Source organism: Misgurnus anguillicaudatus, chromosome 2 (assembly GCF_027580225.2).
Source record: "Misgurnus anguillicaudatus chromosome 2, ASM2758022v2, whole genome shotgun sequence".
In the NCBI taxonomy this organism is placed as follows: Eukaryota; Metazoa; Chordata; class Actinopteri; order Cypriniformes; family Cobitidae; genus Misgurnus; species Misgurnus anguillicaudatus.
In genome coordinates, this window is record NC_073338.2 from 37,916,883 (window position 1) to 37,929,242 (window position 12,360).

General features: G+C 39.7%; 1 protein-coding gene across 2 annotated transcripts in view; it reads left to right on the forward strand.

The window, feature by feature from the left end:
• The first annotated feature begins 9,090 nt into the window (after positions 1–9,090).
• The window catches only part of cdh24b (cadherin 24, type 2b), a 228,856-nt gene continuing 225,586 nt past the window's right edge, over positions 9,091–12,360 (forward strand). For both annotated transcript variants that reach the window (XM_055203093.2, XM_055203096.2), the window contains exon 1: positions 9,091–9,226. The gene's annotated coding sequence lies outside the window, so the exon portion shown is untranslated. The remainder of the gene's footprint in view (positions 9,227–12,360) is intronic.

A 12,360-nucleotide genomic window follows, 5' to 3' on the forward strand; every position in this document is an offset into this window, starting at 1 on the left:
AATTGGTCATAAAATGTGTTCTGATCTTCATCTAAGTCACAACAATAGAGAAACACAGTCTGCTTAAACTAATACCGCACAAACATTATACGTTTTCATGTTTTTATTAAACACAACATGTAAACATTCATAGTGCAGGGTGGAAAAAGTATGTGAAACCCTAGGCTAATAACTTCTCCAAGAGCTAATTGGAGCCAGGAGTCAGCCAACCTGGGGTCCAATCAATGTGATGAGATTGGATGTGTTGATTAAAGCTGCCCTGTCCAAAAAAAAAACACACACCAGTTTTGAGTTTGCTGTTCTGAAGAAGCATTGTCTGATGTGAACCATGTCTCGCACAAAAGAGCTCTCAGAAGACCTACGATCAAGAATTGTTGACTTACATAAAGCTGGAAAGGGCTACAAAAGTATATCTAAAATCCTTGATGTCCATGTGTCCACGGTAAGACAGATTGTCTACAAATGGAGAAAGTTCAGCACTGTTGCTACACTCCCTAGGCGTGGTCGTCCTGTAAAGATGACTGCAAGAGCACAGCGCAGAATGCTCAATGAGGTGAAGAAGAATCCTAGAGTGTCAGCTAAAGACTTACAGAAATCTCTGGCACATGCTAACATTTTTGTTGACAAATCTACAATAAGGAAAACATTAAACAAGAATGGACTTCATGGGAGGACACAACTGAGGAAGCCACTGCTTTCCAAAAAAACATTGCAGCACATTTGAAGTTTGCAGAAGAGCACCTGGATGTTCCACAGCATTACTGGCAAAACATTCTGTGGACAGATGAAACCAAAATTGAGTTGTTTGGAAAGAACATACAACGCTATGTGGCACAGAACAAAAGGCAGAGCACACCAAGATCAAAACCTCATCCCAACTGTGAAATATGGTGAGGGGGGCATCATGGTTTGGGGCTGCTTTGCTGCCTTAGGCCCTGGACGGATTACTGTCATCGATGGAAAAATGAATTCCAAATTTTATCAAGACATTTTGCAGGAAAACTTAAGACCATCTGTCCGCAAACTGAAGCTTAACAGAGGATGGACGATGCAACAGGACAACGACCCAAAGCATAGAAGTAAATAAACAACAGAATGGCTTCAACAGAAGAAAATACGCCTTCTGGAGTGACCCAGTCAGAGTCCTGACCTCAACCCGATTGAGATGCTGTGGCATGACCTCAAGAGAGCGATTCACACCAGACATCCCAAGAATATTGCTGAGCTGAAACACTTTTGTAAAGAGGAATGGTCCAAAATTTCTCCTGACCGTTGTGCAGGTCTGATCTGCAACTATAGGAAATGTTTGGTTGAGGTAATGCTGCCAAAGGAGGGTCAACCAGTTATTAAACCCAAAGGTTCACATACTTTTTCCACCCTGCACCACGGATGCTCACATGCTGTGCTCAACAAAAACATGAAAACGTATAATGTTTGTGCGGTATTAGTTTAACCAGACTGTGTTTCTCTATTGTTGTGACTTAGATGAAGATCAGATCACATTTTATGACCAATTCATGAAGAAATCCAAGCAAGCCCAAAGGGTTCACATACCTTTTCACAATATCCACTTCAAGTATATAGACAAAATTGTATTGAATTATTCGCCTGCAAACTTAACTAACCCCCTGCCTGTTACAATTAACCCCACCTATGGGGTAAGTTGTTACGTTTGCACTTCTGCCACGTTTTGTGTAATTGTTCAAGAATGGTAAGTACTAGAAACAAACTTCAAATGTTCATTTGTAGCGGAGATGTGTGTGTTGCTTGCATGTGTAAAAATATAATTAATCAACCTCAAATATTTTTTGAATGCAAAAAGCATTAGGTTGTGCCCCCGCTCTCCCCTACATATTTTGACAATTTTTCTGAAAGTAAAGAGTAACCACACTATTTCACTGCAGTAACTTTGGATATTTCGGATATTTAAATATTTTGTTATCTGTCTATTTGCAAAGACATTCATGCACAATAGTGTCTTCTATATACCAGTACATTTTGGAGCCATTAGTATGTATAAGGCATACAGAAGTGCAGAAACTTGTAAGAATTGCTAATTCTCATCACAAGGAGACATAAAAATCTGTGAATGAGACAAAAAATGAACAAGATTTTATGACTTCTTATATCCAGCCAGTACTATAAGGTTCTTTATAAACGTCTTTGTTGTGCCCCATGAAACTACTTAAAGCAGAATCCCCCAATCACGTATCTGAGCCAGCTTTACCTTGAAAGGATTTATGTAGCCAAGCGCAGGTACATCTGATTCGGTAAATCAAGGACAGGGTTATTACTTCCATCACTCTGAGTATGTGTGTCTATAGGGCTTAAGGGAAGCTCTCGACTGCTGTACCCGGTGGGTATTTATCATACGGGTTGCTCTCTTCCCTCGGCTCTCAGATGTGTTTGTCTTATTAGCACATATTAAGTGTCTGTTGGTGCATCTGTGCTGTAATTAATTGTAAAACAATACATGTTAGATCAGAGTGTCTACTAAATGGGTGTATGTAATGACTGCTACGTCCTTTTCAGAGATATGAGCTTTAATAAAGACAAGATGACTTGTAATCTGTTTACCGCTGTCTGTCACCATAGCTTCTGTCATTTTTCCTATATGCGGTTTTAATTAAGTCCTGGTGCCTGGGAAACGCACCCACCTTCAGTCTTAATCATGCGAACCACCGTGCATACCTATGTCCACCCTTAGCTCATCCTTTGCTTTCATCGTTTCTAAATTAATGCAATCATTTGTTTGTTTGCATCACCTGACTCCGGTAATTCTTCCCCGCGATCGTGCCGTGTACACTTGGCTTTCATCTTATTAATTGGCAAATCCGTGCTGCTCTAGGAGCTCACGGGAACACCATAAGGCCTGGGCTGCATACCAAGCCACAAGCTGAAATCTTACGGATGCGTCGTCTAACTGATGCGTCAGCGTGGGAAAAGAGATGAAGGGGCAGATGTCCCTTGCTTCATCATACTCCTCATGCTCCTCCTCCCCCAATATGCTTGACGCAGCTGGAGTGTTGATCTCTGCAGCAAAGGCACGAACAGGAGGTTGTGCACAGGTGTCCTTCGCCCCATATTGGGTTTTGTGTGGAAGCAATGTTGAATGCTAATAATACTGTTTCTCTAGGGTATACGGGTGCACCCTGTCCATCATGTTGCATTATTGCAACATGTGTAAAGAGGCTGGATCATCTGATAAGTGGATATTTAGGACATACATCTTTTTTCGAAGGCACTCGGTGCGAAGTTCGTCACAACATGTATGTAGCCTGTCATGTGTGTGGTTCATTTTTTCGAAATATGTGATCTGCACATCGAGCGATCATGCATGCATCACGTGTCTTGTCAAAATAAGTGCCTGCTGCAGATGCGTCTATGATAAAAGAGTCGCTTGCGTTTGACCGATACTCGCATAATCTCATGCGTAATCAGAGTTTACTGTTAAGGGAGTGTCTTGCATTTATTTTTATCATAAATGGTTTTGACGGTGTGCAGCAGGCACTTATTTTGACAAAACACGTGATGCACGCATGATCTCTCGATGCGCAGAACACATATTTCTATGATTTAGCGCCCCTCGGATGAGCATTCATAAGCCGCCACTGCAGATATGGCGTACGCCTTAATTTCAAACACCTATACATTTTCAACACAGTTTTAAGCCAGTTTGTGCGTATTTTGCAAAGTGGCTAATTTGATAAATTTGTACGACTAAACTCGTACGTTTTTGCTTTCGATTTGCTTTCGCCCCCTGTGACATTTGGGGCAGGTTGGGTGGTCATCATTATCTTTTATCACACTGAAGGGGCTTATTTCACGATAACAACTTGCTGCCTGTACATTATCTTTCTTATTAGACGGCTATTTACCTTTTATGTAAGGTAAGGAACATTAAATATTGATTTGAACATTTTTATTAGCTCTTTATTTAACAAATGCAGACCTTTTGTGAGAAAACCCTGTTTATTTTCGATAACAAGGAAACACATTTAAATGTCATGAACACACTTGGTTTTATAATTTGTAAATAATGTCATGTTATTAAAAGACATTTTTATATTTTATTTTTGGTGTAATATTAAACTGTACCTGTCAAAATGATTTGCAGCCATCGGGTGTCATTGGTTTATCTGGGAATTTAATAATTTAATGTTTTTTTTTATTAAAAGGTTGAGTTTTAGAACATATTTTTGTCACAAATTTTCTTTGGGTGGCCACGAAGGAATGCACCGTACACAAGGGGGGCCACACGCTGAAAAAGTTTGGGAACCACTGGTATAAAGAGTACAATGCCTAAAAGGTTAACATGAGCATTTATTTTAACAAGGTCGCAGATAATTTATTCTCACTTTAACTATTCTGTGACATGATTTTTAAGTTTTTTTTAACCTGTAACAATGTAAAGCAGACTTTGCAAGCTTTGGTTGAAAGATGTGTCTTTAAAAACTATATTGGACCCACGAGCAAACCCACAGCCTTTGTTATTAGAACACTGTTTCTAACAATGTGTGCAAGGGGATTTCTTATAGGTACAACAGAAGTAATACATTTAAAGGATCAGAGAAATACTGGGAAATGTTAATTAAAAATGAAATCACCGTTTTTTGTGTCTTGCACATTTTTTTTTACATATAAGCAGACCTCAGGGAAAATCAATCTAAAATTAAATAAGTAAAAAATGTTAGTCTGTAACCACTACTTGCACAAATGGAAAGACAGACATGTTGGCAGAGATGGAAAATTCTCACTGTGATCATTTCGGCACATAACCAAACTCGGCACTTGAAATAAGCGGCATGACCCGGCACAAGTGTAGTAAAGATTGAAAACAGACTATTCTATCTGAATTTCATTTTATTCCACCCCTTGAGTCCGTGGTGTCTATGTATAACCTTGGGGTTAATTTGGTGTGACTTTGACATTTATAAAATGTATGAACTATGTGGTTTGGACCTACACTCGAAAAGCCAAGGAGTATCAGGAGAGATGGAGATAGAGGTAAAGGCAAGGATAGAGAGCGAGGGAGCAGATGGGTCAGCCATCTGGTAGAAGGAGAAAAAGAAGAGGGGAAAAGAGAAGGAAGGACTGGAAAGAGAGATCCATGGGAAATATATATGAGTAGGCACGGAAACATCAGATTGGTCTCTCGCTGTGTGTGTGTGTGTGTGTGTTGGATGTTTTATGTTTAAGTTCCAGGTGTGAGTATGGAAAGCAGTTGAGAGGTGAGTTTGTGATGCATGTGGTCGTGGTCCATAGTTGATCGAGAAAGTCATCATTTACTCATACATATTCCAAAACAGTATGACTTTTCTTGATCAATAAATAAGAATCTGAAAATCTCAACTTTTAATTTTCCGTCTGCCTTAGTACACAAAGTAACTACAGAAGAGTCAAGTTTTAAATAGGAAAAATATCGAAACTCTTTGGTTGTTTTTTAAGCGCGATGCTAATGGTCTAATCAGATTCAATGGATTGTGCTAAGCTATGCTAAAAGTGGTAGCGCCAGATGCGGAGATTAGCTGAATGGATTCCAAAACTGTAAGAATCAAATGTTTAACTTCAGGGGAGCTGGAAAATGAGCATATATATTTTTATAAGTGGAGTGTCCCTTTAAGGCGGGAAATTGACAATGTACAACACAAGCATTGGGCTAAATTCAGGGTTCCCACGGGTCCTTGAAATCCTTAAAAGTTTGTGAATCTGGGATAAAAAAATTCAAGGCCCTGGGAAGTTTTTGAAAATATTCATACATAGATACAGGTCACTGAAAGTGCTTGAATCTATTTTATGCAAGTTTTCTGGAAAAAAAATCCATATTATTCCATGTTTAGTGTGCGATAATATCATAAAAATTCTCTACTTTTTAAGCACACGTGCTAAACTGTTCGCTTTAAATGCTTATATCTTCTGTATGCGAATGTTGATTCATACCAAAATGCTTTTGTGTTTGACAAATGAAAATGTCTTGGGTTACTTATGTAACTGTTGTTCCCTGAGAAGGGAACGAGATCCTGCGTCTCCCTTGCCATACTTCCTGCGTCCCTGTAACGCCGTCTTTGGCAATATTTCAGATAGCATTATACTTCCTGGCTCCTGCATCACCCTGTCTTTGTCGTTAAACCTCACCATTGGTTGAATTTGATATACACATTCAGACGCACTTACCCTTGGAGGCGTCCCCAAAGTGTCACCGCAGTGACGCAGCGCGAGTTCCCTCAAAAGGGAACTGTAACAATGTATATTTAAAGGTAACACAATGTAACTTTGCTCTCACTTGAAATGTGTCCCCACATTTAGTCCTTGAATTTGAGGGTTTTGGACCTGGAAAGTCCTTGAAAAGTCCTTGAATTTGAAGTTAACTAAGGTTTGGGAACCCTGTCAATTAACCCTGACAAATGTTTACATTTGACCGAACAATCGGTTAAAATAACCCAGTATTTTTTTGTGAAAAATAGTGTAACTTTCAGTGTGTCATGATAATATTTAAGTCTGAGTGACATTTATTGTGTTTATGGTCACATCAAACCTACTATTTATTAAAATTATATATACACTTTTAAAAAAATAGCTTATCATACATACATATCTAATGTTTGATAAAACACAGGGTTCATACCTTTAATGCTTTAAAAAATGTCATAGGCCATCAAAGCGTACCATATTCATGAAAGGTGCCTAACAGATCAAAATAATGATCTTTCTAAAAGACCAGATGTCAGGAAAATGGATACCAATTTATTACAGGCAGTTGAAGTCTTGAATACACCTTAAATTGCACCACTCTCGGCCTTCCTGCCGTGCGAGATCGAGCGCATTAGCGAGTCAGCCCGCAAACAGAAGAAAATAGGCTTCGTTGAAAGACGTCTACATATGCAAAAATCTATAACTGCTAATTTGTCTAAAACGATTTCACATGACAGGAACAAAAGATCATATGGCAGTCTCATTCCCACAACCTTTACAGAGTTTGTAACATTTATCCGCTTCTTTAATGTTTTAATGATGACACTTTCCATCTGTCTCCATCTCTAAATATTTTGCTAAACAACTGTAAAATCCTTTCTCGCATTAGTTTCTCAGTTAATGATGATTACCAGTAGTGTTTTCATTACCATAAGCTGATTGTGCAGCGGATAATACAGAAAATAATGTATAGCTATTGTAAATTGCCTTTATTACTTTTAAGCGTGCCTTTATCCCTCTCTAAAAGATGAAGATATAAAAAACAAATGATTTAATTTGAACCTAAAAGCATCATGACAATCCAAGAGCTGCATGGTTGAGGAGATCTGACCCAGTGACCCTCAGCTCTGCTGCCATCAGCGAGTTCTGGCCCTGTTTGAGAGTTTTAAAGGGTCAAGGGACAGGTCAGTGTGGTTAAGTGTATTGGAGGCAATGAGATTTCCTCTAAGCGCTCACTGGAGGGGCTGGGGCGAGAAGAGGGCAATGCGAAATGCTGCTTTTCTCTGTTCTTCTCTAACGGGCCAATATTACAACAGCAATCGGTAGGGTAACAGACCCGGTAAGAGTATTATAGCTGAAGGGAAACGGGAAGAAAACATTTCACTGAGGTCCGCACCAACGCATTTATTATTTAAAACCCACTGCTCGAACGCAAACAATCCTCCTCACCCTTTGCTCACGCACACACGAAACTTTTTGAATGTATCACCCTCTCGACAACACACCATGCTTGGATCAAACACGTCCACACACCCACACGCTATCAGAAATGTGGAGAGAGAGAGAGAGTCAGCGTGTTTGTGTTATTGTCTGGCACGGTGTAGATGATGCTCAGGACAGGACTTCAAATGGTAAATGTCAGCAGGAGATGAGAGCAAGGAGGCCTTTTGGGGAAAAAGCCTCAGTGTTGTCATTGACAGCTACAGGTATGGGTGGAAAAGACAAACATGCTCGTCGGAGACGAAGGACGGGTGATATCAGCAATTTTGTCTCTCGTTCTTTGGCTGTAAAGTGTCTGAGTGTCATTTTTTAGTTCAAGGAATTGTTCAGTCAACGCCTCACCGTCATGTCTTCTGATACCTGCGGGACTTTCTTTCTGTGGAGCACAAAAGAAGTTATTTATAGCAGATCTGCTCTTTTCCATACAATGAGAACGAATGGTGACCACGGCTGTCAAGCATGGTTTTCAAGGCACGATTTGCAGTGAATAATGACTCCAATTTGAATCTTTCTCATGCAAAGCCATTGTACGTCTCCAGAAGACTTTGAGGTGTATTGACTTCCCTTACATGATTCTTTTCATGCCCCTTCTTGTCCTTTTACGAACTTGACAACCCCTGATCACCATCCACCGTCAGTGTATAAAAAAAGAACAGCTCTTCTCCTTCGCACAGTAGGAAAGTCACACAGGTTTGGAGCAACACCAAGATGTATAGGTCATGACTGAAAGTTCATTTCCGGGTAACTATCCCTTTAAGCGTAGTGTCTGAAAGCTTTCACCGTGTTGTTGGGATGATATGCAGCAATTTCCTTAAGGAGCTGTCAGATGTAAAGGTGATGCTCAGAAGCTGAAGGACGTGGGTTTGAAAAAAGGACTCAATCAACAGTGCTGCCCATCAAAGCCAAATATATGCACAGGGGCTTGCATATGATACATACTCTCTCTCTCTCTCTCTCTCTCTCACACACACACACACACACACACACACTCACACACAACAGAAGTGTGGGAAGCAACACCAAATAGAAAGAAAACAGTCATCCCCGGTGGGTAAATACGTCCGTATGCTTTGACTTTTTCCATTGGTTCTCTTTGGTTTCTATAGCAGAGGAGGGGACAGTCTTTTTTATATGAGACTCACGTAGTTTTTCTCTTTTTTTACTGTCTCTTCTAATAGAAAATATTTATTATGGGGGAAAAGCAAAAAACTGTACTAGTAATCCGTTATATGAATGTGTATTGATTCCTTAATCACAGGAATGTATATTTTGTATAAATGATATGTAATAGTTGTCATGACTGTTGTGATAGGCTGCAGACTGCTGAGAGCGAGAGAGGGTGAGGACGTGATGAGGGATTTTAAAACAGTCGTTTTATTATGGGAGATGAGAGAGAGAGAGAGATAGAGAGAGAGAGAGAGATGCGATAACAGCGTTTTCCCTGTTCATATTTGACTCAGTGCTTGTCATTGAACACAAGCAGACTCACTCAGCGCGGGAAAGAAAGTCCACACATTCAGATCGACATTAAAAGGTAAAATTCATTTTTTTTCACAGTCGCGCGCCCGCGTGTTTAGAAACGTACAGCGAGGTATCAAAGCGCTGTTTGAGATAAAGACGATCTCCTTTATATTTTAACGTGTCTTTATTTAAGTCTTGATTTTAAAAAATCTATAGATTTAAGGATTTATTTACAATGCGTTAGATCCATATTAAATAACGCATTTTTGATTTGGCTGTAAGTTAAATAAATAAATAGATAGCCTACGTGTCGTGCGAACCGTCGTCCTCTTGTTTACACCAGTTTGGTCTTGCATGCATTTATTAATGTCTGTCTAAGTCTGCTGTATGCTTGTTTTAAAAACAAGAAGTCACAGTCACCTGAAAGTAGCCCACGGACTCAATAAATTGGCATAAACCATACTCATTAGCTTAGTATTGGTTAATTTATGCAAGTAAGTCATCCAGAATTAGTAAACAACAATGACATTGCGTTATATGTGAATATATGAGTTATTAAATACCGGACTTACTCTTGGGAGACGCGGAGCTTGCGCGTGACTGAGCTCGCGCGGAGTTGGAACAGATGGCTCGCGCGCTTCTGTCTGTCGCGGGGCACGCTTATCGACACCCAGGGTTTGGCGAGGCAATATAAGAGGGTCACTGCGCCCCTAACGACCTCGATCTGGACCGTGTCGCTTCAGTGAAGACACTCATTTGAATCGCTGATAATGTTTTCAGGAGCAAAGTGAGTCTGGCTGCGCGTGAGCGAGTGTGCGCCGGCAGGGCTGGATCGTACGCGCTGCTGCCCGTACCATGTGTTTCCCCAAATATGTTGATAGCGCGAATGCCCTCATAGTAGGACAGACATTTGTTGTTGTTGTTGTGTTTATTTGTAAACTGATTCTTCCTCACTGGTACCAGGTAGGTAGATTTGCTCTCTGCGTTTATCGGTCAGGGGTTTGCGATGTGATTGTAGCCTATCACCTCATTTGTATGTGCCTAGACATGTGACACAATCTGTGAAAACCCAGTTAAAGTCATTTTTTGCGATTTACTAGATACAATTATATAATGTAAACATTTAGTAAAAATGATATTGTCCAAGCAATGTCAAAATTGAAATAAATTACTGAAATCAAACTTTTATGCTCCTAATCTTATAATTAGATTGAGACTTTAGCCTGGATTTCACAGACAGGGTCAGATATCTGCAGATTGTCTGTAGCTATAGTGTGCTTTGCATCTCATCACAAAACTGAAGGCTACGACTGTGACAGAGAAAACATTTCAGTCATGAATAAGCTGGATTTGACAAAGATTAAGCTAAGATGTCATTAAATTTCAAAATCAAACATCTAAATTTTGCATTATTTACATTTATGCAATGAAAGACATTTTTATTTAAAGGGACATACAATGCATTCAAGTTACATTTTTCTTCGTACCTTTCTTCTTTTCTACTTACCTGTATGTGTCTTACCGGCTGGGAATCAAACCCATGATCTTTGCATTGTCAGTACACCTTTGCATTGTTTTGAAAGCGAGTATGAGTCATTCGAATGGTGGGGTGGCACATTAAAGCGATACTCCAGCAAAAAATCTAAATTACCCCATGATTTCCTCACACATTTGGAGTTATTTTAGTAAATGTCCTTGCTTTTCAAAGCTTACAACAGTAGAAAACAGGGATCAGGGAACAACTTCTGACTTTGAAGCCCAAAATGTGCATCCATCCTTTACATAAATAATCCACACGGCTCCAAGGGGTTAATAAAGGTCTTTTTGCGGGTAATCAATGGGATTTTGGAAGAAATAAATTATTTAAACTTTATAAACTATTACTACTTCCGGTAATGACGCCATCTTGGACTCATGAGATTCCTGAGAGTCACTGCGCAATGTTCCTATGGCAACCAACGCTCACGCTAAAACTATTTTGTGAATCATGTGAGTCCAAGATGGCAACGTTACCAGATGCTAGTTATAAAGTCTGAAATATAAATATTTTTCTTTCAAAATCACATCGACCTTCATTAACCCCTTGGAACCATGTGGATTACCTCTGTGATGGATGAATGCACTTTTTGGGGATTTAAAAAAAGTTGTTCCCTGATCCCTGTTTTCTATCATTATAAAGTTTGGAAGAGCAAGAACATTTGCTAAAATAACTCCAAATGTGTTTGTCTGAAAGATGATGAACATATGTATCTCGGATTGCTTGACGATGAATAAATCATCGGGTATTTTTTACATTTGGCTGGAGTATTCCTTCAAGACATGGATATTTAGTAGCCATCTCAACCTAGTGTAAAAACAACTAAATATTCAATTGGTAGTTTGATTTTGTCAGCTTTGTGGTGCTATAGCGTTTTTTTCCGCTCCAATTAAGAGACTGTCCAGCCAACTGGGCAACAATGACTCAACCAATCATTGGCGTCCGCTGACTTCTCTTCCGAGGGGCGCGAATTCAAAATATGTGTTCGGAGTGTCATGTGCGTTGCTTGTGCGTTGCTTGTCATTTCAAAATATGTGTTTGTTTCGTCATGTGAACCATGTGCATCATGCCTCTTGTCAAAATACGAGCCTGCTGCACACGCGTCGAAAGGGTTGATGATAAAAGAAACACTCAAGTTCACAAAATACTTGCAAGACGGGTCTGCAGCAGGCTCGTATTTTAACATCACATGTGATGCACATAAGTTTACATAACGCGCCAAACACAGATTTTGAAATGACGAGCCACACACATGACGGGCTACATACAGTTTGTGACGAGCTTCGCATCGTGCGCCCTCGAAAAAGAAGTCATCGGCTTCCAGTGCAACCAATGGCATGAATTTAGGGTGAGTGGACCTGTTTGTCTGACCAGTAGAAAGTTATGTGGATGTTTAAGAAAACAGTTGTTTGGTTTGTTGCTACAAGCAGAAATGCAGTTTTTGTTATTCCTATGTAGCTCAATTGGTAAAGTATTGCACTAGCACTATGTGTGTTCCCTGGGAATAAGGTCCATGACTTTTTGTGCTGTTAACAGAGTGCTCTTCCAGAACACACACAAAACGTAAACAACTTAAAAATGTCTCTTCTGCAATGGATTGGTCAACAAAAAAACAAATACTGTGTTTTGAAGACTTCAAAATATCTGCACTCCAACCGCACTTCTACGTC